Source organism: Passer domesticus, chromosome 14 (genome assembly GCF_036417665.1).
Source record: "Passer domesticus isolate bPasDom1 chromosome 14, bPasDom1.hap1, whole genome shotgun sequence".
Taxonomy (NCBI): Eukaryota; Metazoa; Chordata; class Aves; order Passeriformes; family Passeridae; genus Passer; species Passer domesticus.
Window position 1 is genome coordinate 16465047 of NC_087487.1, and position 25491 is coordinate 16490537.

The 25491-nt window shown below is 44.2% G+C and overlaps 2 long non-coding RNA genes across 6 annotated transcripts in view; one reads left to right on the top strand and one right to left on the bottom strand.

Annotated features, from left to right (window-relative positions):
• Positions 1-14228, top strand: part of LOC135280546 (uncharacterized) — a 73487-nt gene extending 59259 nt beyond the window's left edge. The window contains exons 7-10 of the long non-coding RNA XR_010347432.1: positions 1349-3944; positions 5246-5283; positions 8441-8824; positions 9622-14228. This is a non-coding gene — a long non-coding RNA (uncharacterized LOC135280546). The remainder of the gene's footprint in view (positions 1-1348; positions 3945-5245; positions 5284-8440; positions 8825-9621) is intronic.
• LOC135280545 (uncharacterized) overlaps positions 12503-25491 on the bottom strand; it is a 40138-nt gene continuing 27149 nt past the window's right edge. Inside the window, exons 2-6 of one of the 5 annotated variants that reach the window (XR_010347431.1) lie at positions 20273-20426; positions 18480-18647; positions 15909-16031; positions 14257-14320; positions 12503-13687 (exon numbers count right to left, since the gene is read on the bottom strand). This is a non-coding gene — a long non-coding RNA (uncharacterized LOC135280545). The remainder of the gene's footprint in view (positions 13688-14256; positions 14321-15908; positions 16032-18479; positions 18648-20272; positions 20427-25491) is intronic. The other 4 variants (XR_010347428.1, XR_010347429.1, XR_010347430.1 and 1 more) reach the window with 4 other exon arrangements.

Genomic DNA, 25491 nt, shown 5'->3' on the forward strand with positions numbered 1-25491 from the left:
TGTGTTGATCCATCATTCTAAATAAGTGAGGAGGAACAAAACTGAGCATTGTGAGGAATGAGGATGGGACATGATTTTTCAGCAAGAAAAGCTTTCCTGGCTTAGCATGAAAATATAATGTGTTAAGAGAGTCTTAAAATCAATATACCATGAATTAGCAGTCAGCAGAAAACAGCCAGATGACAGGGGGAATATGATTAATTTCTTAGAATGACTAAGATCTCAGGCAGCTCGTGGAGCAGAATATTTGGAGATTGTGAATAGAGTTAAAAGAAATTCCTTTAATTTGATCTGGAAGTGTGTTTATGACAGACATAAAGCACTTGAATTCTGCTGAGGATTTCCTCTAGTGCTGCAGTCGTCCTGACTCTGCTCTTTACAGCTGCTCTGTAAGTACTGGCTGCTGAGCCAGACAAGCCAGCCCTCTCACACCCTAATGCATGGAAATGAAGTTTCCAGTTCTAGATGGGTAATTAGATAACCCAGCACTGAGGGTGTAATGGTAATGAAGTGAAGAGGAAAGGATCCCTCAATAATCAGATCTTTTTCAGGCATTGAAAAGAAAATGCATTTTGATGTTTTTCAAAAGACTCTCAGCTGCCTTATTCTACCTCTTTCCTTTCCTTCATTTCAGCTTAAAAATTACAGTTTTTTCATTAGACAAACAACATCCATAGGTGCTCTGGATGCAAACGAATGTGGATTGCCTTAATATGGGAAGTGACAGCCCCTGGCATTTGTCTGAATATTAATGCTGAATCAGATGGAGAAATCATTATGGCTGATGGTTTTGGTTATTAAGTTTAAAATGTCAGAAGCCTGAGTTTAAGTTTTCGTGACAGCAACAAATGTTTTGTAATTTTTTTAATGCTTAAGTTTCAATTTAAATTCAAATTTCCACTTCTTTTTTTTTGTCTTATCTTTTGGGCTTTCATTGCCCAGGAACTTTTATTTTTGGTCGACTGGGAGAAGTCTGAAGTCTAGTTTGAACTGGGAGAAAACTGCTATCTGTAGTTGCAGCACCTTTGCTTTTTGTGTCATTGGCCTCTCTCTTTTCCTCCTGGGATCATGTAGGATATTTTCACAGTATTTTCATAGCACAGGACATTTCATAGCATTTTCAGAGAGGCTCATGGACAGTTTTTTGAGCAGTCCCAGCCTGGGCCAGATATCCAGAGCTGCATCCTGCAGTTCCCGCTGTTGTATTTACAGACAGACATTCAACAAAGCCCTCAAGCTCTTGAGTTCTTTTGAAAACCTGGCCACATTTTTCTGTGTTGGCTTTGGGTATAAAGACTGGGCACTGATGCTCTGTAGTTGAACTCTTCTGCTGTTTCTGGCCTCACAGGACATGTCTGGATGTTCTGGTGGTGCTTCTTGAGGACTGTAAGCTGGCAGAGAGGTCTGGAAGTCTCATCTGGCATGGAAGTTTGTCTTGGAAGACACTAAAAGACTTGGTCCTCATCAGTGAAAGGTGTTTGTGTCTCCCATGAAGTTCTGGCCACACAGGCAGCCCAAATGTAGGCTCTGTTAAACTCTGGGTCCAAAGAGCTTCTCCCTTTTTTCCAAGGCACGTATTTCTCCTCTTGATCAAAATGCCACCTCTTAGTGACCTCCTGGGTCTGCAAGTTCTGTAGAAAACCTCACTGAGCCCTGCAGCAAACCAGGTGTGAATGTCAGCTTTAAAGAGAGGAATGAGCTCAGGCTCAGAGGGAAACACTCCTGATGGAGCAGAGGAGAATGAACTCCTTTGGCAGAGTCCTGGGAGACGCCCATGCTCAGCGAGAGGAGGGAGCTCGGGGAGAATCAATCTGCTGAGGAGGAGAGGGCAATTCTGCTTTCTGTCCAAGATTAATAGCTCAGTAACCTCGGTGGGAAGCCTGACAGGTACAACCACAGCAGCAGGAAACTCCAGCACAGGCACTGTGCTTTTGAGCATTATTCTCTCATCCCTCAGCCTTCCCAAGCAGAGCCTCCTGCCTTACAAACTGGAGTTGCTGTGCTTGGAGTGAGATCCAGCGCTGGATCCAGCCCCAGCCACCCCCACACCAACCCCTCCAGCCCCACAGCTTTTGCTGGGAGTGGTAGCAGGTCCTCAGACTGCAAATCCTCCAAGGCAGAATGCCAGCTGTGCTTTTGGGTAACAGACTCAGAAGCACCAAAGTGACTTAGATGCTGAAGTCCCCAGCAATCCTGACTGCTGTGCATTCTCTAAATTGCTTTGACTTTCAGAAAGACTGGGGCTATTCAGATGTTTATTCCCCTTCTAAAAACATTCCTACTGGTGTTTAACAAATATAGTGTATTGCCTCTTTGGGATGTTGGAGTGAGTTAACAGCCCAGTTCCCTCGAGTCAGGCAGAGGAGAACTGAAGACCCATCCCTTGCTGGCAGAAAATGTGAAACTTCCTTGTTCAAATGACTGTTTCCTATTTTAATTTTGTTTTACTCCTCACCCTTCTAACACTTTTAATTTGGTTGGGGAAGAGAGGAGAATGGCATTTTCTTTCCCACTTATTGTAGAAAATGGGGGATGGAGACCAGCTTTCTTGAACTCTTATATTCAAAATAGCTATAAATAATTAGTTACAGGGACCTAGCTTTCCCCTCCTTTTAAGGGCTAATTTAAGTTCTTTATCAAAATGATTTAAAATGCCTTTCCCAGTGGGAAACTATATTTCAGAGCTTTTATTTATTAGACTTCTCAAAAAGTGTGTTTTTAATGCACATCCTGACTTTGTGCCAAAACTCTCCACTGTAACATTGGGATTGGAGCAACCCTTTGTATAGGGAGTTATATTTATTGGATTTTTACATATTGATACAGAGCAATTAATCTAAATAAATCATACACAGAATTGGCACATAAATCTCCCAGTCTTCACTGCCCACAGTAGTATATTATTGTCCTGACAACCTTCCCTCAAACACAGAAAAACTTTCCTCTTGCTCTCTTGCTGTATTTTTTTTACTTAGGTCTTCTAAAGTGTCAATGATTTTCTGGGGCTGAGTAGCTTGGTTGTTGTTGCTGTGAGCTGTAGTTTGGGTTGTAGATTTTGTTTTATGATGTTGGGGCAGGACAACATCACTGCATTTTAAAGGAGGACAAAGCCTCAAACTCTGCAAGATGTGTGAGGATCATGACATGGTAAGCAAAGGCAGATTTCATGGTAGATGGTTGAATATCTAAATATTTTAGCATTATGAGCCCGTTATGGCACTGAGAGGAGGTTTCTTTCTGTTGGTTTAAAAGGTGCAGTGTCTCTTGTGCTGGATGGCTGCTTTGAGGAGTGCAGTTTCCTTCAGCAGTTTCAGGGCTCCCAAACTAAGTGTGTGTGTTTGTAGGCTGGACTCCTCCTTTCTGGGACACCCTCTGCCCCCTCCCAAATTGTTTCCTGCTTTCTGAGCAGAAGCTGCATATGAGACAGCCTGGCCTCATTTTTTAAGGAAATACAAAACCATAAGCCAGGTCATGGATGGTACAATTCAGTGTGACCCTCTGGCAGTTCACACCAGTGGAAGATCTGCCGGGCTGTCTTTTGAATCCCTGCCATCACAAATCCCAGGGATGTGACAGCCTTCTCAAAAAACTCCAGTTCAGTCTTTCCCAGTGAAGGGTTAAGAGCTGTGGCTTTCCAAAGGGATTCTGTAGTACTGGGCCCATCACTCCAGAAGGCTCTGGTCTTTCTGACAAAGGGGCTCTGACATCCAGGCAGTACTCTTGAAAGTTCAGAGTTTGGAAAGTCAGAGCTCTGTAAGAAATCATTACAATAAAAGGTAGAACAGATTCCAGCAAGTGTTCAATCACCCAGCGTGGTGCCACTTAGAGGCAGAAGACCTTAAAACAGCCAGCAAGATGCCTGCAGAAGAAGCCTCTGTGCCAGCTCTGGCACTCTGTGCCTGTCATTCCACTCTGTGCCTGTCATTCCACGCCTTTCATCCCAGGTAAGTTCAGCAGAGGGGCTGGGGACAGGTTGGGTCAGCTCAGCCTGGGCACTGCTGATCATAATTTTATTCACTAGAAGAAAACAGAAGGAATACAAGCTAAGATAACTTTCCTGATTGAAAAACAAATATCTTATTTGAGGGTGCTTCGTGTAGAAATAGGGGAAGGGGCACAAAGGCATCTGCAGGAGGCCACCAGTGGCACTGCTGTCAGCATTCACCTCTGGCTGGTGTCCAGCTGTGGCCATCTCCAGGGTCTGTCATTTCAAGCATGTCTGGAGAAGAAAATAAACAGAAAACCCTCCTCTCTCAAAAATCTTCTTAAAATGCCCAGCTCGTACTGTTCCTGTGGGAAAAGGGGATACTCCAGCCTTGCCCACTGTCACAGTGTCTCATGTCATACCAGCAGTCCATGGATTCATGGGTCAGGCCTTTCCCTGGCCCACTCTGTTTGTAAAAGAGAGATAGGATTAGAGATTTCAGCCAGAGACAGACAGTAGGTTTAAATTAGATGTTAGAAAGAATTTCTTCCCTGTGAAGTGATGAGGACCTGGCACAGGGTGCCCAGAGAAGCTGTGGCTGCTCCATCCCTGGAAGTGTCCAAGGGCAGGTTGGAAGGGGCTGGGAGCAACCTGGGACAGCAACCTGGAAGGTGTCCATGCCCATGGCAGGGGGTTGGAAATAGATGATCTTTAAGGTTCCTTCCAACCCAAACCGTCCTGTGATTCTTTGACCACTGGTAATTTTAATGAATGCTGGTTCTGTCACTTTCTATGTTACATTCAAACATATTGTTTACAACCTACCTTAAAAAAATCATAAAACGGCAGAATTTTTTTAAATGCATGCAGACTTGCCTCAGAAGAACAAATTTGTTTGGATGATAAACAAAAATTCCGGGTTTATTCCTTTTTTTTTTTTTTACTTGAAATCTGTGTGCATGTCATAAAATATTCCTGTGTACTTTCAAGAATAATTGAAGCATATGTACCCAAAATGTAATACTTTTCATAATGGTTTCAGACTAAATTATCCATTATATGGGACTAACACATAAAAGCCTTCCTCTACATCAAGTGATAGATCAAAGGGAGGCACGATAGCTTGTCCACATGCACAAACCACACCTCTCAGATTCTGAGAACAAGGATATGCTGTCTGCATTTTAACTACATCTCCATGACATGAAACACTATTCCTGCGTCTCCTACTGCGGGAGAGTCAGGTACTCCTGGCTACAAAGATTTCCTTTTACATTTCTCCCCTCTTTTTTTTTTTTTTTTTTTTTTTTTTTTTTTTAGTTCCATAATACAGATGAGATTTCAGTGACTAGTCCTGGGTGAGTCTAATTTGAAAACTAAACTCCTCTCTGTTCCTCTCAGGGCAGTGTGGGAACCTCTCGGGGGGAAGTGTGGAGCTCAGTCCTTGGGTGGGAAATCCATGAACCCAAACTCCAGTCCTGCATCCTGGGGGGTTAGTGCTGGTGGAGACATGTTCCTGCACAAATCCCAGGAGCTTCAGTGGGCACAGCATGAGGATTGATGTGTTCCTGTTCCCTGGGTTCCTGTCTTCCTGCTTTCTGCTAATGGTTGGAGCACAGCATTGTGCCTCAGACTCTCCCCCTCTTTACTGGTTTGCTTGCTGAACTCAGATGTATTTAAAACTTTCTGTGCCTCATTTTTCTATCTGCACAATTAATTAATCTAGTAATATTTCCACCCTTATAAGGATTCTTAATTACTTTGTCTAACTAAAACACTTTCCTTCAAGTGGATGATGTGAGGGAGACAAATTCTGAGTGTTACTGCTGGTGAGCATTAATGGATCACTCTCAGATAGGGATCCAACTGTTCCAGCTTTTGGAGTGTTTTGCTGTGAGTTTTTCTCACTGTCTCATCATAAGTAATAAGAAATGCAAACTTACTGGCTTAGTGGCATGATTAAAGATGTTTGTGTTTGGAATTCGACTGCAGTAAGAGACTGAAGATGTATAGTTTAATTTAAGTGCATGTCTAGATCTAGTCTCCCAGGCAGTGGATTGGATGTTAGCCCAATTATTCCCATTAGCATCTGGTTTCTGAGCACTGATGTACTGCTATGATCAGGGAATAAAATTCCTTAAAATAACCTCCCCTAGCTGAAATGTAGAGGTACCTTTTATTGTTGTCGTGGCTGCTAAAAATGTGAAGTGCGCTGGGGAAGTGCTGAGTTGAGGCACCAGAAGAAGAGGCTGTGATCATGGAAAGGCTGAAACTTCTCCTCTGATCATTTCTGACAGCTCAGAGTGGTTCTTCCACAATTGGAACCACTTGTGCTGCTTATTAATATAATGAAACTTATCCTCCAGCAAAAACAGAACCAACGACTGACACAGGAGTGGAGGGAGAGGCTGAAACCTGATCTGCTTAGGGGTCTCTTAAAGATGATGGAAGACTAATAAAATCCAGCCTGCTTCCTACCTCCATTACAACTCCCACTCCCAGCCTGTCCTCACAGGCTAAAGTGGAATAATGGCTCCTTCCAGAGCCAAGACATCCATCCCCCAGTGCAGCTGAATGGCCTCTAATGGAGTTTGGCACCAGGGCCTGTTTTGGTACCTTGTCTAATCTATGAAATTCTGTACTTTGATTCCATTGGGTGCTATGCGAAGCCTCTAAAATGTTTCTTAATTCTTATTCTTTCTTATTTCTTTAGGAGTAGACTTCTTTGGTCATGTGTTTTAGGGCTTGGGGTTTTTTTAAATAATTATTTTTCAGGTTAAAAAATGTTTCCACAGTACTTCAGAAAAGCTCAGTGTTTGGTACATCTTCATCATGGGGATATCCATAAGAACAGAAAACATTCATTTTTCCATTGGCAGTGGATTAGAGAAACAGTCATAACTCTGCATTAAATAGGATTTGTCAACACCAGGAGGGTGATCATGAGATGTGGAGTGAAAAAAAGTACTATAATGATTTAAAAAAATCCAAAAACCCCCAAATCTGAGGTCTCCAGGCTTTTCAAGAAAAAGATAGGAAAGAAGCTAAACAGAACTGTAAGGGTAAGCAGGGCAAAATGTCAGAGTTGATTTAACTCATTATATTTAAGTGGAAAATAAGGGATGAAGGTTTAGTTTAAGAAAAATTAAGGAAATACCCAAGAATGAGTTTACAAAGTGCAATATTTTCTCTCAAAGCTGTAGGGTTAGCAGGTTGGTATCCAGCATCTGTGACTGATTAGGGGCATTTGAGATGGCAGGTGGCTTTAGGAAATGGAAACCTTACAGGGCTTTACAAATACTTTCTGTAGTTAGGCAAAATTATTTGATTTATTCTCACTGGTTCTCATTGAATAGCCTGGTTTGAAATCTATCAACTTGTCTTAATCCATGTTAATATTTTCTTATAGACACAGTCCTGTGAAAATTCTCCAATTGGATTCTGCAGAGTTGCCCTGGAGAATAATAGAGTTACTCAGTTTACACCACCGAGGGCTGTGTTAAGGTGAAGAACATAAATCATGGCATTTAAAAATGCCAGCCAAATCTTTTAGACAGTAATGAGATCAAGAACCAGATCTGATCATATTTGCTCCTGACAATTTTAAAGAGGCCTATAATTCCACGTGCTTCCCCTCTGTGTGGTCATGTTGAAATTGCCTGTCTGTATCAAGAAGCCAAAGCCCCAAAAAACTTCCCAGCAGGGTGAAGAGTGGAATGGGGTTGATCTGCTGATCAGTTCACGCTATTGGAAAAGGAGCAGGAAAAGGCAATCCTGCATCTCTTCTTTGCCCTGGTCACCAAGCCATGAGCTCCAGTTAGCCATGCAAGGGCAGGGCTACAGGAGAGCCTAAGGTTCTCCTCTTCAGGCTTGGATGGGAACCAAAATTCATCTCTGGGAAGAAATATTTGGAAGAAATATTTGGAAGAGACACTGAAGACAAGAAAGTAAATCCCACGTCTGGAGCAACTCCACAAGTCAAACCAACACACAAAAAAACTGGCTCCTTTAAAAAGGGTAGCAATAGGTAAAACAGAATTTGCAGCTGTTGTTCAGGGCATAACGTTGTTCAGGGCAAGGGGAGTTAAAACTCTCAATTAACTTCCCCAAATAGCATTCCTGAGGAATAACTCAAGGAGAAAATACTGCAGAAGCCCCAGCACGGGTTTGTTATTACTAGAGAAGAAAAATCAGCATTTGGCCAAACCTTTCCATTATCTGATATTGTAAAACCAGTCCTGCAGTGCTGTCTGGGATGTTCTAACCTCGGCACTGGTCCAGATCCATTTCCAGCTATGGATTGTGTGTCTCTCTCTGTTTGTGTGTTCTTCTGCAGATTTATTTTAAAACACCCTTCCTGAAGCTGCCCAGCATCCTGATTTATAGGATTTTACTAAGCTTCCCATAGCCTTTTCTTTTCTTTACTGTGTTTTTCTACTTTGTATTTTCTTCCCAAAAAAAATGAATTTTATTGGACAAGGGTTCAAACATAGCTGCATAATGTTTGTTTTACAGATTCTGCATTAAACCACTTTAACATGTTTGTAGACCTGAGGAACTCGGCAAATACTATGAAGGAAATGCCCTGAGCTTCATCTTTCTGCTTTGAACTGAGCACAGTGAACTTTGCCTGGTTGCTGAGCTGACACGTGAACAACCCATTTGCAATTCATAGAGAGAGCTCGAGCACAAGGGGGCCTGATCCTGCTTTTACCAAAGCCAAAGGAAATCCTACTGCTGACTGCAGCAAAACCAGCAGCAAAATCATAACGACTATTTAAAATGATATTTCACAAGTACAGTAATGTGACAATCATGATAAAGTGGTGGTTTTTCCAGAGGCACCATCTGAATTAATAGGTCTTTCCAACTAGCTCTCCTTGGAATGGGTTGCAAGAGGTAAAAAAAATTTCCAAAAAATTATTTTAAAAAGTCTCTAGGATACTTTGCCATTTGCCGGATTTTTATTCATTTAACAAATAGCTGTTATATTCTGAAGCCCTTTTTTTGTATATTTTTTTTTTCCATCATTGTCATCTTCTCCTTCTTTATTGTAGCATGAGTAATCTAATTTTTCTGCATAGCATGTTGCAGTTTGATAGACAGGTCTCTGAGGGAAGCCTTATGTGTCAGCATCAGTGAAAATGACTTCTGAGGTTGGCTCACACCCCCACGCGAGCACGGAATCCAAATCACCCCAGAGTTACGCATCCGCCTGCCCCACGCCTCGCTGCTGGATAATGTATTCATTTGCCTCTGGCGAAAAAAAAAGTGAGATCCTCCACTGCATACTGATGTCATGTGGAGGGAGCCATAATTGGGACTGGTCACGTGTGGCAGGCACCGTGAGCTGCTGCTTTTTGCCATCTGTGGAGATAAAGTTCAGCTCTCTGGACCCGTCCTGTGCTCCGAGGACATGCAGGGCTGGACACCCAGCAGTTCAGGGATGCATATCCCCCCCAAAACAGGAAATGAAAATAGGATGCAGGCACCCAAGTCTGTCTTTTTTTTTCCAGAATTCCATTGTAGTGGCAGGAGATTTTTATTTGGCTCCATCACTACTTCAGTTTATCAGTAATAATTAATGACTTGTGCAATTGCATTCCCCACTTTAATCAAGGACAGATATTTCCAATTCAGAGTTGCAGCAAGAAAACATCCACAAATGGGCTGTCTTTTCTTTTTCCTTTTCACAGGCAGATGCAGACAAGGGAAAAAAAAAGACTTTTTGCTCTTTTTGCTTCAGGTGTATATAAAGCTTTACAGCTTCACTTCCAAAAGGACTCTCCAGGAGTGAGCTTCCCAAGTTACATGCCTCATTCCCTCCTCCCAGAAGTGCACCCTAAATAATTTGGGTCCCGACTATTAGAAATCATCATGTGAAGCCCACTGAATGGACAGGAAGATTTTCAGTGATTCATCTGTTTTCAATTACGCCCCTAAGAGCACTCCTGCCCTTTCTTCCTGCTTGTAATAGCTGGAGAAGTCATTAGATCTGCTGGGGCTCTGGATGGTCTGCCACCAATTTCTGGAGACTTGGATCAATGCTCTTTGACTCAGTTTCTCTGTCTGACCTTTAATATGGGCAAGGAGTCTCCAGGGTATGGAAGGTTTTCACCTGAGATGGAAGCTGCTGCTCCCTGGCGACACCACAACTGCTGTCAGTGATGGTAGAGCTGAACCTGCAGATGTGAAATACAGCTGGCATTTCTGATTTCCATGTCATCCCAACTCCAGGTAAGGAAATAGAGCTAATTTTGGGACAAGCCCACCACATTCAGTCTTCTTAACCTTCAGTCTGGATAACTGCAAAGATGAACAGAAGAATTTTATGCATAACATTTTAACTTGGCTTGATGTGCTTCCCAGTAGCATGTAAATAAACTGCCTGATTCGGAGCACTCTGTTCCTGACATATAACCCACTGCTCATTTAGCAGATTTAATTTTGCAGGCTTTGTGCATTTTTTATGTGACAATGATGATGTGAGGAGGCATGTCTTTATCACAGAAAGCCAACAGCACAGACTCTTTTTTTACAAAAGGCCCTTCTTGCTGCTCCTTGGGAGCAGGAGCCCAAGATAATTCTAGCACAGGGTGAGCCATCTGTGACATGGGGCAGCTTTACTTGCAAACTTTATAACTTTTAATTGCTGCTGTATTTCCTGGCACTGTCAAGTAATAATGTCAGTGGATACCAAACCTTAAGTACATAGGACTCAATTATGATCCTGCAGAACACAGAGGCTGCTCAAATCCAGTCCAGACTGTGAACTCACAATCTGCTGTTTACTTAAAGTATAGAGAAAGCACTTGACCTCTTCTCAGTGGCATCCATGTGGAAACACTCGACAATAGAGGCCTTCCTTGGTTTTCTTAGGAATCACATTTCAACATTTTTATCTCCTCTAATTAAGGTCAATGGTCACACACTCCCACTTCTCTCCTCACCCCACTCTTCCAAAATTGCCCTTACCCAGCTCCAGTTACCCTGGATGAAACAAACTGGGCCCAATTTGTGCTCGCACAGTTCCAGGGGGAATGAGGAGAGTCCTGGAGATTTGAGGCTGTGCTGAGCCCAGAGCTGTGTCTGAGCTCTGGTGCTCACGTGCCCGTCCACCACGACGAGCAGCAGAGCCTGATAGCCAGAAGCAAACAGTAGGCGGGGGGTAGGATTGCTGTGAATGCAATTCCACTATGAGAACATCTCCTAACCCGCGGCACATGTTCCCACCCGGTGGGGAAGGTGTGAGCGAGCTCTGAAGGAGGACGGCGAGAGCGAATCTCATCTCCCTTTGCAACGCTGCAAGTGCTAATTGCAGGCGGGGAGGAAGGGTGTAGCTGGTAGACGTCTCAAGCCTGAGGAGCACAGCACCAGGACTCCTGTTGTCGTTGTGGAAGGAACCCAGGAGTGCTTCACATCCCAGCATCCCTGGCAGGATTCACTTCGGCACTGCTGTGCTTTGTCTGCAGCCCTGGCTGCCTCGCCTTGAAAACCCTCAGCATTCTCAGCAGGGCATTTCCCAGGAATGAGAATGATCCAGCCAAGGCCATCGTGTCAGGATGCAAAGGGTACCTGCTAGCCCACCTCAAGGCTGAAAGAGCACATCCCACCAAATCAGGGGCTTGTGGGGACTGGATTTATCATTAGAAAACCCCAGCACCTTTTCAGAGCAGTATACATCCTGCTTAGTAATTACCTTTCCATACTAAAAAGATTATTTCTTTTCATTATTTTTGTTGTGTAGGTGGCAGCTATGAATGGTTAACAGTGGAAGGCAGAAGTTGGTGAAATAAAACTCTGTGCTTCTAGAAGTCATTTCACATATGTAAAAACAAAAGTGGGCTAGCCAGCTGCAGACCTTGGCATTACTTAGGCTTGTGCCTGATGCATTGCACCCTTTCCCTTTAAACTGACTTGCTCTCATTTCTCACACAGAGCAGAATATCACTTCCAGAAAAGAAAAGAGCTAATGCTGTCCTTTTCCTTTTATATAAAAAAAAGAAAGAAAACCAGAACAAAACTAACAGAGTTGTGCCCTAAGTGAGATTGTCTTGACCCTTTGCAAAGCCAGATCCTCAGAGCCTCTGTCAGCACACGCTTCCAGCATAACTCTGCTCATGCTGAGCTCAGCCGTGGGTGCAGGATCAGGGCACCTGTTCTCTGTAGAGAATAACTACCCAAAAACATGATTTTTTTTTTCTCCCTCTGTACTGTTTTTTTTTAAGCTGAAAAATGTGTGTTTTGTTCTAAGAGAGGAGTAGGGCAGGCTGTGGTGCTGAGCAGCGCCATGGGTTCCTCACCCCAGCGCTGTGGGGACTGCATCCATAGTTTCCAGGCATCAGGGAGATGTGTTAGAGCCATCCAACATCCCAGAGAGATGGATTTTTCATGTAAAAGTGGAAAGCTATTAGCTCCCAAAATGTTCTCTTGGCAGCAGTAGGGCAGTAAGTGCTGCTACAGGGAAGGCAAGTGCTGGGCCAGCATAGTCCTACAGAAGGTTTTGTGTTTTCATATATTGAAGAATAATGTAATAAAAACCAAGGACTTTTATTCCTGAAAGAGCTCAGTCACTCATGCCACAAGGAAGATTACGTTTAATTAAATATTGAACCCCTTTATATATCTGTACCAGGCTCTGAATCACACTCCCTCTCCTTACAGCCAGAGGACATTCCCACATCTTCAAAGATTTTACAAATGAAGTTAGTTGAGAGTTTCATTTCCCCTGGAACTGAAATTGAGCTACTTTGGAGATAGAAACCAGCAACTCTTGAAAATCCCTCTTTCAGCAGAGCAGGCCAGGAAGAGAAAAAATATACAGTATCCCAGAAGTGAGCCACAGGATGACTTTTTAATAGCAGAAAAACTATATTATTATTTAATAACAGCTTTGCTGTGTTGGGGGGAAGGTTACACCTCTTCCACTGAGTCCTTGCACTTCAGTTACTCCTTGTTTGATTCCTGCAACACTTTCCTGACTCCTTTTTGGAGAAATTTTCATATTCCTGCTAAAATTTAGTCACTGGGGACTGCTTAGACATTCTCAGACCCCCCTCCTTGGATTTAAACTCCATCTTTTTTGCGAGTGTGCTGTGAGTTTTCTTCATTGCTGGGATATGTGTTATCTTGCTCAATTGCATTTAATTTGGTCTCAATTTGCATATTCGCGTCCTGGGCTGAATCCGTCAAGATTTTCCCATGACACATTTTGCCTCTGCTGTTCCCATGACACATGTTCCTTCTGCTGTGGCAAGATCTACTCTGTGGATTCATCTTTTCTCCTGAGAAAAGTGAGGCTGTTTCTCCGAGGTTCAGGTTCTCACCGTTCGGATTTTCCGTGCCTTCCCCGGATCTGCGGCGATGTCAGTTCACACACGATCTTCCTCAGTTCAGCAGGGATGAAACTCAGAACCCTTTCTCACTTCAGTCTCTCAGCTGGCTTTTGAGCAAAAGCCTGTGGTTTGTGCCCTGTCATCTGGTTTGCTGTTGGGTGTTTGGGGCTTGCTTGAAGCCATTTCTGCAATCAAAAGAACTCGGTTTTAAATACCAGCCAAAGGCTGGGCACGTGTGTGCAGCACTAGGACCCCTTTTCAAAGAGCACCTTTGGGTGAATCACTTGACCTGGCTTTGCCTCAGTTCTCCATGTAGAACAGAGGAAAATAATATTAATGCAAGTCTAACTTTCTTCAGATACTGCGAGGCTCAGTGCACGACCAGAGGTGATGTTCTCGGGTATTACAGTAATAGGGGTCACAGGAGCTAGATGGAAAAGTAAAGCAGAAGCTAGTTAAGACTTTCTCAGCTGCAAAGGATTAGTGTTCATTTTAAAATCTCTGGCTCTTGGCAAATTGGGACACTTACTAACCTGTAGCTTAGGAAAAAAGAAAAAAAAAAAAAAAGCCAAAGCAGCTGAAACAAGGGTGTTAGCAAGTCTGGCAGCACAGCAGCACAGTGCACCTTATCTCTATCCTGGTGGAAAATCAAAGGCACATTTCCAGCTGTGCCCGTGAGCACTGTTTGGTCACTGAACAAAGCAACTGGCACCTCGTATCCAACCTACAGAATGATCACAGCCTGCTTCAGGTGCACAAACAAGTGCAGAAATGAGCTCCATGCACAGAACTCATTGTTATTCAATCAAGCCTTTAATTGTAAATGTTTTAAGCAAGGAATTCTCTGTTTTATGAAAGTGTGCTCAGCATTACTCCGCCGCAGACATCTGTCATTCAGCAGGCGCCACCCAATAAAAGTGCTTAAAATGTTCTGTTCCTCAATTAAAATATAAACCAGAGCTGTTTAAGGGCTTTTACGAGGTGATTTCTATTTACCTGACAGATTTCCACACTGGAGGAGCACAAAGCAGGATTTCAGCTTCTGATCAGAGTGATGGCTCTGCAAAATAGTAAAGTTTCAATTGTTTTAATTTATTTCTTTTGGGCTTTGGGGGGTTTTAGGTTAGTTTGTTTGTTTGTTTGTTTGATTTCAGGAATAATAAAAATCCATTAAGAAGAAAGGAATTCCTATGCCAGATAAAAATGAGGAAGAACTTGGGAGGGTCATTGCTGATCACACATGCTGGAGGAACTGGGATCCAGGATAGACACTTGGAGCCTGTGCCAGCACCTGCTAACCTTTCCAAATTTCATCAAACAAAAGCCAGGGGAAAGAGTGCTCTGCTCTGGTCTGAAACAGCCTCTTATGAAGAGAAACAAGACTATGGCTAGACAAAATCTTCCATTTTCCCCAAAGAAACACTGCATGAATGCTCTCATGGTTATTCCACTGCAGATGGATATTTCATCTCCCATCCTGCCTTACTATGGCTCTCAAAGAAATCTTTCTTTTCACCTTCCTGCTATTCAAGCAGGAGTGGATGTTTTGCCAGGTAACAATATATTTTGGACCAGTTTGCCTTGTCCTGCATGGCCATTAAGCCATTGTGACACTTGACCACACCACGATCACAGCTGATTTCTGACAGCATGGGCAAGCCAAGGATGCAGCCTGTGGGGAGGGAAGGTGGCTGGGTTTGCCCCATCTCCTCCATGGCTGGGTGCCACCCTGCTCCTCCCTGCAGCTGCTTTTGGGCGCCTGCAGGTCCTCAGAGCCTCCACAGCAAGGCAAACTGAGATTCCACATGGCACCAGCCTAGCCCAGACAATGCAGGCTTCTCCCAGGAGTTCCAGGGCTCCAGTGTTCATCCTGCCTCGCCTCGCTGAAGGGACAAAGCTGCCTGTGTCAGAGGTACCAATAAATAATTGCTGGTGCTCAGCCCCAAGTTGTGAGTCCCAGCTGAGCTGACTCAATTAGATTCTTCAGGGGAGACGTTAATTATCTTTTAAAATTCAGGGAAGGAAAAGCAAATGGCAACTAAACCAAACAACAGGTAAACAAGCAGCTGCTGGATTTTGTTCCACAGGTATTCAGAGGAGGCTTTCTGCCTTGAACCACACTGCTTGGAAAAGGCTGGGAAATCTGATGTTAGTCCTTAACTCAATGTGGTGTCTGGTTTTTTTCCTCTCCAGCAGCAGCATGAGTTAAGGACGAGGCATTAGCCCTCACTGTGATCTCCACAGTGTCAGTTCAAGTCAGATTCTTCCCGTTATTTATATGTTCCCTTTTGTGAGTGTATCGATTATACAAGTGAGTTCTCAAGTGCCTGGGCACTCAACACAGCCACACAATGGAGGAAAGCATCAGGTTAGCATGGAATTGCACATGTGCTGAGCATGCCAGGGGACAGGAGTAAACAGTGACATGTACAATTCAAAGCCACCTCTTCAGAGCTTTCTGTTTTGCTGCACAGTGACTAAAAATAAAACCTCAATTTCAATATCCAAGGTGTAGCAATCAAAGATTATCAGAGTTATTCTTAGCCATGGCAGAATTGCCACCTTCAGGCCATTTCTGAACATATGAGATTATTCCATGATAATCCAAAATCCAGCACAAGCTCCTCCCTCCCCTCTATTTGTTTTACCCTCTGCATTATGAATGCTGTGGGTAAGGGCTGTCTGTTTCACAGGGGGCTTGGTATCACAGGAAGATGGTTGTTGATCTCTGGATGCCTGCAGGCCAGCAATCTGTGCTACAAGTTACCCCTCTTAAAAAAAAAAAAAAAGAACCAAAAAAAAGACAAGTGGATGAAACTGATACAAGCATCTGTAACAAGCTAATTGGACCCTTGTGGGCAACACAGCAGATACAAAATTAAAACAAACAAAACATCTCATTGTACAACTGTACTTCCAGGACCGCTATCACAAAGGGACCCGTCTGGATTTTTATTTTAGTTTCATTTTGTCTAAAAGGACCTAATTACAGCCAGAGCTGGAGTATCACAAGTCTGTTTTCATCTATAAAGAAAGGATATTTTGCCTCTGAACCTGAGAAATTGTTAGAAGTTGGTAATTAGTATGACTTGTTAATAGAGTTTGGCTGTGATTAAGCTGTGATTGAGTGTGAGTTTGGTTCTTGTCAATGTGAATGCCTGTAAGGTTGAGAGATGTTTAATGAGACACCTGTTGTCAGCAGCACCCGGTGGGCTTTGTTGCTCCTGATTGGAATTTGTACCACGGAGCAGCAGCACCAAAACACAGCAGCAGCACTGAAATGCAGCTGCAGCAGCAGCAGGCACAGGCCCAGCTGGAGCATCACTGGCAACAGCCAAAGGTCCAAGAGAAATGGAGGCTTGGACCCCCTGCACTGGAAAGCTCCAGGGATGCTCCATGTCCCACAGGTCACAGTGCCTGGGGTGATCCATCATCAACCATGCAATTACAGCTGACTTGGGCAGTGCAACAGGCAAAAACATTGACATTTTATCTGCTCACTAGGGAATGATGGCCTGTGCTGCTGTGGGATGGTGAGGGGGGATGGCAGGAGCGGGGATGGAGCTGAGCAGGTTTAAAGCTCTCTTCTCCCCAGAATGTCCAGCCCTTGGGGAGCTGGAAATAGTGGGGCTCTTTAAAGTGTGACATTGATGGAGAAAGGCTGGACAGAACCTATCTCTTGATCATCCTTCCTTGGGCATTTTCCTCAAGGGAAACTCAGTACCTCTTGGCCTTTGAACAGAGAAAGTTTCATTCATTTATGATATTTTGTCTTAAAAATCAGCATACTTTTCCACATGACTCCATATAATCACTTCCCACACAAAAACCTGGGCCTAATGACAATTTTTTGTACTTGGGGCTACATACATAAAATACAATTTCCCCCTCAATATCTATTAAATACTTTCAAGTGGCTGCAACTTAAAACATACCTGGGTTTTACATGCAAAAAGCCAAAGAAGCTGGAAGAAATCACGATAGCCACTGTCGCAGCCTTTTAATGTGAAATGCCTGAGCTGGGAACGGGAGCAGAAGCATTTCTGCTCTGGAATGTGCCTCGGGAAGGAGCCCTTGGCTTTGTGATGGATCGGAGCAGCCACTGGATGGCATCGCTCTACACGAATGGACCTGCGAGACGAGCGCTCAGCACGGGCTGCCGTGCCAAGGAGATTAATTCAGCCCCGAGAGGCTCAGGCCACCGTGACCTTACCAATTCTTTAAATAACATTCAGAGTTCTCCTGGCTGCCTGGCCGGGGGCTCTGGGCACAGAGTTTGGTCAGAGAGAACAAAGCTGACACCCTGAAGCAAACCTATTTCTAGGCTGAGCGCGTTTGTCTTTCATTTTACGTGAGATCAAATATTCAGCCAGTTTTTGATGGGTTTCCCTCTCATGAGATGGGAAAAAGAGTCATTTGTAATTTCTGGCTGTATCAAACCAGTGCAGAGCAGGTGTGCCCGGCCAGCAAGCGATGGCTTGACTGAAGCCCTGGTGCTGGCCAGACAGCTCTGAGCAGGTTATTTGTGTGTAGCAAAAGGAAAAACCAAAGAAAAAGAAAAAGCAATTGTTGTCTGGCATGTTCTGCTTTGCTGTGAGCTCCAGAGCATCGGGCCTGGGTTGTTACCCACGTGTGGTGCTGCTCCCTGTGACAGCAGCCTCTCAGCACGTGTTAATACAGCTTTGCTTTCTGCTACATCACTTATTGATAAAGAATCAGCTGGTGGCCAAATAACCTGATGTTCATATTTTCCCTGGGGTTCTCTGTTTCTTTCATTACTGACACTCTGCGTTGGCCTTGTTCTTCCAGTGGCCAAGCCAACCTGAGAATGTCAGTGGCCAAGTTCATGCCCAAAAGAAATCTGCTGCTGGCTTTGGAGGTGCAGCAGGATATTTGGGACTGCCGCCCCACAGAAGGTGTATCTGAAGGGGATACACTGTTTGTGGGGGTCAGTTGGCAGTCATGGCCAGCAGATGTATCTTCAGTTAGGACATGACACCTTCAGGTGAGTGCTTGTACATGGGCCAGTAGGTTCTGGGCACAGAACTTCCTGTCGGTGCTGCCCCAGTTTTGACCAGTCTAATAATAATAAATTTAATTATCATATTCAATTATATGATTGAATTTTAATACTAGAATGGTATGATGAAAAAATTGCAGTATAAAATAAATGCTACATTTGTTTTATGATGCCATTTGTCTCCTTTTTCTGGACTTACCTCCCAATCCAAACAACAAGAGAACTGTATCCACCTTGATGTGCTCAGCAGTCCACTGGTAAATGCTTTCTGCTGTCAGAAATGCTCAGGCTTGGTGGGAAATTGAGGTTATATCAGCAGGAGGCTGCTCAGGTCCTTCTTCTGATGGCCACAGCTCTGCTACAGTGGCTGTAAGAGGAGACCAGAACAACTGACAGTGATTGCCTGTTTCATGTCTCCTGTTTGGTGCCACTGCTTGAGGCCTCTTGTGTCACCCATGGGAAGGCCTCTGTGAGGTGGCACCAGAGAGCTCAGTGGTTTTAATTTCTTTCATTGACTTTAGAGGAAATGGCAATTTCTTCCCTACTTCAGCACTTCAGGGCTGTGTCTGAACACAGGCAGGATAAATCCAAATATCTTAATCTGTTTAATAGTCAGGAGTGTAAAGACTAAAATAAGGGTGTTTCCTACTGTTCCTGCATTGCATGGCAGGCTGTATTTGGAAAAGATCCCCTTGGACCCAGCATTTATGGGATGGCAGAAACCCCAACTAGGGTACCCACTTCTCTGCTGGCTGTTCTAAGGGGGATCTGTTTTAGTGCCGTCACCTCAGCACACAAATTTGCCCTGGATCTTTCTAGACTTAGGGCAACACTCCAGATCTCCAAAAAGTCAAGGTGACCTTGGAAACTGCAGGGCAGCCCAGAAAACTGGCGGGCAAAGGGAATTCAGAAAAAAAAAAATCAAATTCTAGACTAATTCCAAACCATTACAAAACTATGAGAAAAACTGAACTGTATCTGCTGAAGTGTCTCATTCTGTTTGGTGGCACAATGTAACAGGGGATCTGTCACTGTCAGCACTGCTCGTGTCTCACTGAAAGCTGTGGTGCCTTTCACCACCACGACATAAAAATTCAAGCCAGCTGTCCCACCTGCCGGAGCAGCTTCTATTCTGGGCTCCCATGTGCTTATTGATTAGCTGGGGCTTATTGTCCCTTGACATTGTTAGAGAATATTCTGCTGGTTATAGTCACTGGAACTGACACAGGCAGAACATCCCGTGCCAGGACGGGCTGTGCCAGGCTGTGGCTACATCTCCAGGTTAGACTGCGGTGGGATTGGTACAAAATGAAAAGAAGCTTAAAAAAAAAAATATTGTTTTGAGAAGTCACCCAAGTCAGAAAAGACTGGGGGCCTCCGTGACTCTGGCTGTCAATAAGGTGTTAGGTAGGGGAAGATTAACACCCTTTAGCAATGACACAGCTGTTCCATTGAAGGTGATAACATGCAATCAGGGGAGGGAAGAGTCTAGCACAGAATAATGAACAGAGCAAGCAAAGATCAGTAAAAGGGAAGGTTTTAGCCCAAAAAGCTGAAATAGCCTCTTAAAGCTGATTATTTTAGTGGGTATAAATAAGTATAAAAAGACCCAGAGCCTCACTTTAGGTCTGCACAACGAGCTCAAATATTTACCCCTCTTTCTAAAATCAGCCTGGCTCCTAAGAAGAATAGAAATAGTGATAATGTAGAGAATAAAGTCTCTTATCTGCCTTGGCAGTGAGCGTGCAGATAAACACAAAAATCCTTACCCTAAAGACAGCATATAGCACTGAATCTCTTCCTCTGAAAGCACAGCAAATTGTGATAAGAGTAGGGTTGGGAAGACAATAGATTTAATAGTGGAAAGAACCTAGTATTTTGTCGACTCTTGTCTTCCTTGGAAAGGAATCAGGACAATGAATTTATCCCTCTACTGTTAATGGCTAAAGGTAGAAATTAGTGTCGTGATCCACCCTCAGCTTTGCTGCTCACCTGAGCTTGTCCACTGCATCAGGAACCCCAGGTCAGTAGATTTCCCCAGGGGACTGAAACATCAGGATGCTTAATGCAGAGATAGTGGAGATAATGCCAGTCAGGGGTGCAGTTCCAGCAGATGTGAGGCCACCATTGTAACATCTCTGGTCCCCTGTGGAAGAACAGCAGATCTTTAGCCACATGGCCTGTTCCATGATTAGATTTTGGCTGGACTTGAGGAAGATGGAGGTCTAGCTGGGAGATGGAGCAGGAAAAGCGATCACCCCTTTAAAATGCAGCTGGGTTTAAGCTGCTCATGAACCGTACTGTGAAGACAGCTCAGCCTTCAGAGGCAGTGTTGGGGGTCTCAGCTAACACACACATGCAGAGAAAATCCAAATCCCGTGGCTCTCACTGAGAGACCACTACCAAACCCTTCAGAGCCCTGAATTCCTGCTGGGTAGGAGCTGAGAATCGCCTGTTCATTCCCCACCTGACCCACGGATCCTTTCCCACCTCACTCTCCACTCCCCATCCCGTGGATTACACGCACACAATGAAAAGTGATTACTTTCAGCCCCCCAACCCAAAGGGGAAGGTCCCGTTCCCCACTGCTGGACACAGGCTAGTCACCCACCTCTGGCCAGACCTGCCCGTGCCCCTTTCACTCCAAGCTGCCCCACAGCCATCCCACAAAAGCTGTTCCAAGGAATGAAGTGAGACAGGCCGTGCCACCGGCTCGCAGGGATGTGACAAGAGCTGCATCTGCTCGCTCTCCGCGGCGCCCAGGAGCTGTGACATTGCTGTGGGTACAGCCTGGAACAGAGCAGGCAGGAGCTCCAGGGAAGAGGAGAGGGTCCGGATAGGAACAATAACAACCACAGGGACACCACCAGCACCAGCGGGAGCAAAAATGTTGCTTTACCACTTGTGAGTGCAGCAGAGCATATGGCCAGTCTGGGACTGTTGTCAGCAGCCCAGAATAGGGTAGCTCTGTTCTGGCAAACTCCATTTTTTGTCTTTATGACCAAAGAATGGTTGCATGTTGGAAGCTCTGTAGTTGCTAGGGGAAGAGCCATTAATATGCTGGTGACTGAGAAGTCAGCCAAAGCAAGTGCTGAGATAAAATTACTTTTTCCCACTTCTGTTTCACCCTGAGTGTGTTATTCAGTGTGTTTTCTCTGCTCAGGGTACCTCACACACACTGTGCTGTGCTAACTTCTTTGTCCTTTCTGATTATATTTTTCACCTTTTCTAACCATGATTCCAAAGAATAATACTAATCTGACAGACTAGAAAGACTTTTACATCATAAATCCCTACTTACTGGCAGAGTAAGACTGCAGACTGTTTCTCTCCCATAAAAAACCCTTTTCTCTAATAGTCTGAATATTAAGAATAGAAAATAAAATAATAGTGATGGAGATGGTGCTAAATCAATGCATGAGACTGGGAGTACATCCAAAGGAGGGTGATCCTACAGAATAATGGATAATTTGGTGATGGGGCTCAAGGATGCTACCTGGTTCCCAGCACACAAGAAGTTAAGTGCTTCTCCCTGCCCAGCTCCTGGGGCAAATGTTCATAATCTCATTCCAGAATAATAATAGTTTTTTTCCCCCTGCAGTTTTACTCTGCTGGGGCAAGCAGTGCCTTCCCAGGTAAGGCTCTCCCCTCCCACACTTGCAGCCTGTTTCTCCATACAGATCAGTGCAGCCCTCAAATCTTGTCTACACAAGGTGTCAAGTCCAGTTCTGGAGACATTTATTCCAAACCAGAAATGAGTATTCTTATTCCAAAATAAATACCTCTGTAAATCTCCTGAGTGGTGGAGAGAATACACGGTGAGCACCCCCTGATCAGCCTCCCTCCCTCCAGCTCAGTCCCATCATAAATAACAGTGGAACTGAACTATACACAGAAGATGACTTTTTTTTTCCCCAAAGCCTTCGTTTTAAAGCAACTGTTCCCAATTCTCTCCAGTAATTCCCTAGACACGTCTCCTTTCCTCTGGTACACAGGAGTATTGCTCCAAACCATTCTTGAATGAAGTCAGCTCTGCTTTGCCTCTTTCCACACCACTCAGATCCACACCACTTACAGACATTTTCAAAACTGGGAAACAATACAAAGCCACACTTTGTGTGTGCATGCAATACCCTGCAAACACAACTATTCATTAAAAAAAAATAGACTAGGCACTACGACTGCCAGCTCCTGACTCTGCTGTGACACAGACACATTTTTTTTCCACCAGAGGATTTTTTTTTGCCATGAGACACCGAACAAAAGTCACGAGCAGTTCCTCTGATCAAAAGAAATCTCTGTGAGAGTGTGGCAGCTTCACCCCATCCCTTCATGCCAGCCACTGCTCATTTCCCTGAACACTCGCTCTCCTCTGCACTCTTGAGAAAGTCAGAGCAGATTCAGCACTGTGCAGTAATACACTGAGAACAAATGTGTTGTTTCTATCTGTGGAAAAGGAGTTTAACTATTCCTAGGCCACAGAAAGCTCATATACAAAGCCAGGATCTGTTAATATTTTGCCTATACCATCGATATGGATGTACCTGCCCTTGTGGTGCTGATCAGTGGTGTAAATAAAAATGTTATTAATTTATGAAATGCTTTGCCTTTATTTAACAGATCAATTAAAGTCTTAATAAAATTATAACCATTACAATAACCAGTACATCATAAGCTGTATGGAAACCTTCTAAATCTTAAGTTCATTTTCTCTACAGATCTTCATTTAATCACAGGGTCAGGGTAGGATTTCAGATGCAGAGCTGTGTCCCCTGTATCTGCTCCCTGGCAATATCAACACCTCCAAACACACCAAGTGACTTCAGTCTGCTCCACATGCAGATACTGTGCAATAAATAATGAGCCATATAATTATAGTTTGAGTATTGAGTCAGCCTGTGAAAGCTAGAAATGTAGGAGGTGAGTTTTGTGAGGACAGGAACAGCATTTCCTGAATGTACTTGGGATAATTTCAGTCAAACCATGAACGAGAGTGCTTTGGGTAGAAAGATCTAGAGAAAAATGCATCTTTGCTCTGCATGAGACTTGACTGTTTTTTCCATTGGCTTCCACAGTAATTTGGGGCAAAACCACACTGACCTTTTCCATTAAAGAAAACAAAAGTGAGTCTCCAAGGCAGTGGGAACCATGAAATCAGGAGCTGGAATACAACATTGTGGCTTCTTTTTAGAAAGCCAAAGAGCAGCTAGGAACCTCAAAGCCTAGAAGAGACAGGAATCCTGGACCACCATCCTTACAGCTGCTGACTTCCAGTGTAGGGATGTGGAAGGAAAAAGCCCTGATGTGGCAATCCCTGATGAGTGCCCTATTGTTGTAAGTTCCCAGCTGACCTGCACCAAAGCCATAAGTCTTGTAACACCAGCTGCCCACTTCAGCCTTTCCTCTGCAGGAAATAAAGAGGCAGCTTGGGATCCAGTGCTCCCAACTTCTGGCTTCTCACTGCCTTGGCAGATGCACAGCAAAGGAAGCAGGAGCCAAGGAGACCAGTGGCTCCCAGAACCTCCCCAGACAGCTGTGATAAAATCAGCTAATTGCTAGGGAAAAGCAGATTCTCTTGTAACTTGGACAGCATCTGATCCATCAGTTTTCTTTAATGGAAAACTGTCCCTTGAGGGATTTGCATTGGCTCCAGTCACTAATGTCATGAAAACCACATGGGTAACCATGAGCTTTATATCATGTTTGGGCAAATATTCCATCTCCATGTCTTTCACAAGAGAAGAAATAAATCATTATTCAAATTTCACACATGGTGAAACTGAGGCACCAGGAGGTGCAGCACCCTAACCAGTATTTACAAATGCACTGGTCCAGCTGGGGCAGGTTGTCAGCTCTGCTCACCTCTGCTCTTTTAGCACAGGCTTCCAGTCATCACTGCACAGAGGCAGTCACAGTAGCAAAAGATCACGGATTCATCTCTCTCACCTTTTGAATCTGCAGCATCACTGCTCAAATATGGCTTCATACTGAAATATTCAGAACTTTTTGTTTAAATGAAAGGATGCATTTCAAGGTGAGAGAAGAGTGAGGCTGATTCTTTGTCCGGAAAAGAATACAATTGTCTCAAGAAAATAGCCCTCATTGATTCACATGGAACAATTGGGCCGCCGTTAATAGCTATTAGTTTGGTGATGAGAAGGCCCTATTTAGTGAGGCTAAAGGATTAAAGAGGAAACAATTTGAATTCTGTCTCTCACAGCACACCCCCTCCAAAACCTCCTCCGCAACTCGACCGCTGCCCGGCTGACTTTAAACTGCCAACGCTGACAAAAAGGGGATGTTGCATCTTTTACAAACAGCCTTTTGTTTGCTGCTCTGACACCTGCGAAAAGCAAAATTGTTATTTTCTTGCTGCTTGTTGCTAGTTTGATGCCCGCTCTGGGGCCCTACATCAGAGACACAGCTCAGAACAGGTTGCAGGGGTCCGTTTCCGTGCTGTCTGCCGATGGTGCTGCCTGGAGGAAAACCATGGAAACGGAGTTTGACAGGCTCGCGGGGACCCGCGGCTGCCAGAGCCGCTGTCTTTGAGCGCCTGATGAAGACATCACAGAGCAAACACAACATTAAAACACTGCCGGCTGCTTTGCATCACTTAGAATGCAAATCTCTTTGTTCTGCTCGGCCTTTGCATTTGGTAGCCAAGGAATCTGTGCCATGGTCGAACACGGATTTGACGACCTTTTTTTCCTTCCCTGCACACTGCCCCAAAAAAATAATAAATGATTTGTTGCGGTTGGGAGGTTTGTGTGGAGATGTACATGTGAAACAGCCCTGGATTTTTGCAGTTCCTGGGATTTCTATGCACAAATTAAATGCCCACATTGCAGAGAAGAGCAAGCTGGGCTGCTTTGTTGCTCCCTGTGCATTATTTGATTTGGATTCATTTACATGGCAACTCACAGGGGTACATTTTATGTCATCTTTATGTCATGGATCAAAAGGCAAAAGTGATCTTTATTTGAGCAGTATGCCCCTTCTGACCTCTTCTAGCCACACAGATGAAAACAGATGGGGAAAACCCCAAACCCTCTCACCTCCAGAATTCCAGTTTTACAACTTTTAATGCTAAATTTGAGGAGCTGTGTGATTATTAATTCCCCCTTCCCTTTGCAAGCAGCCTCTATTTTAGCTGCAATTTCTGACTGCCTTGGTCAAGGTCAAAATTTTTTGCCTTGGTGCTCGGATGTGCC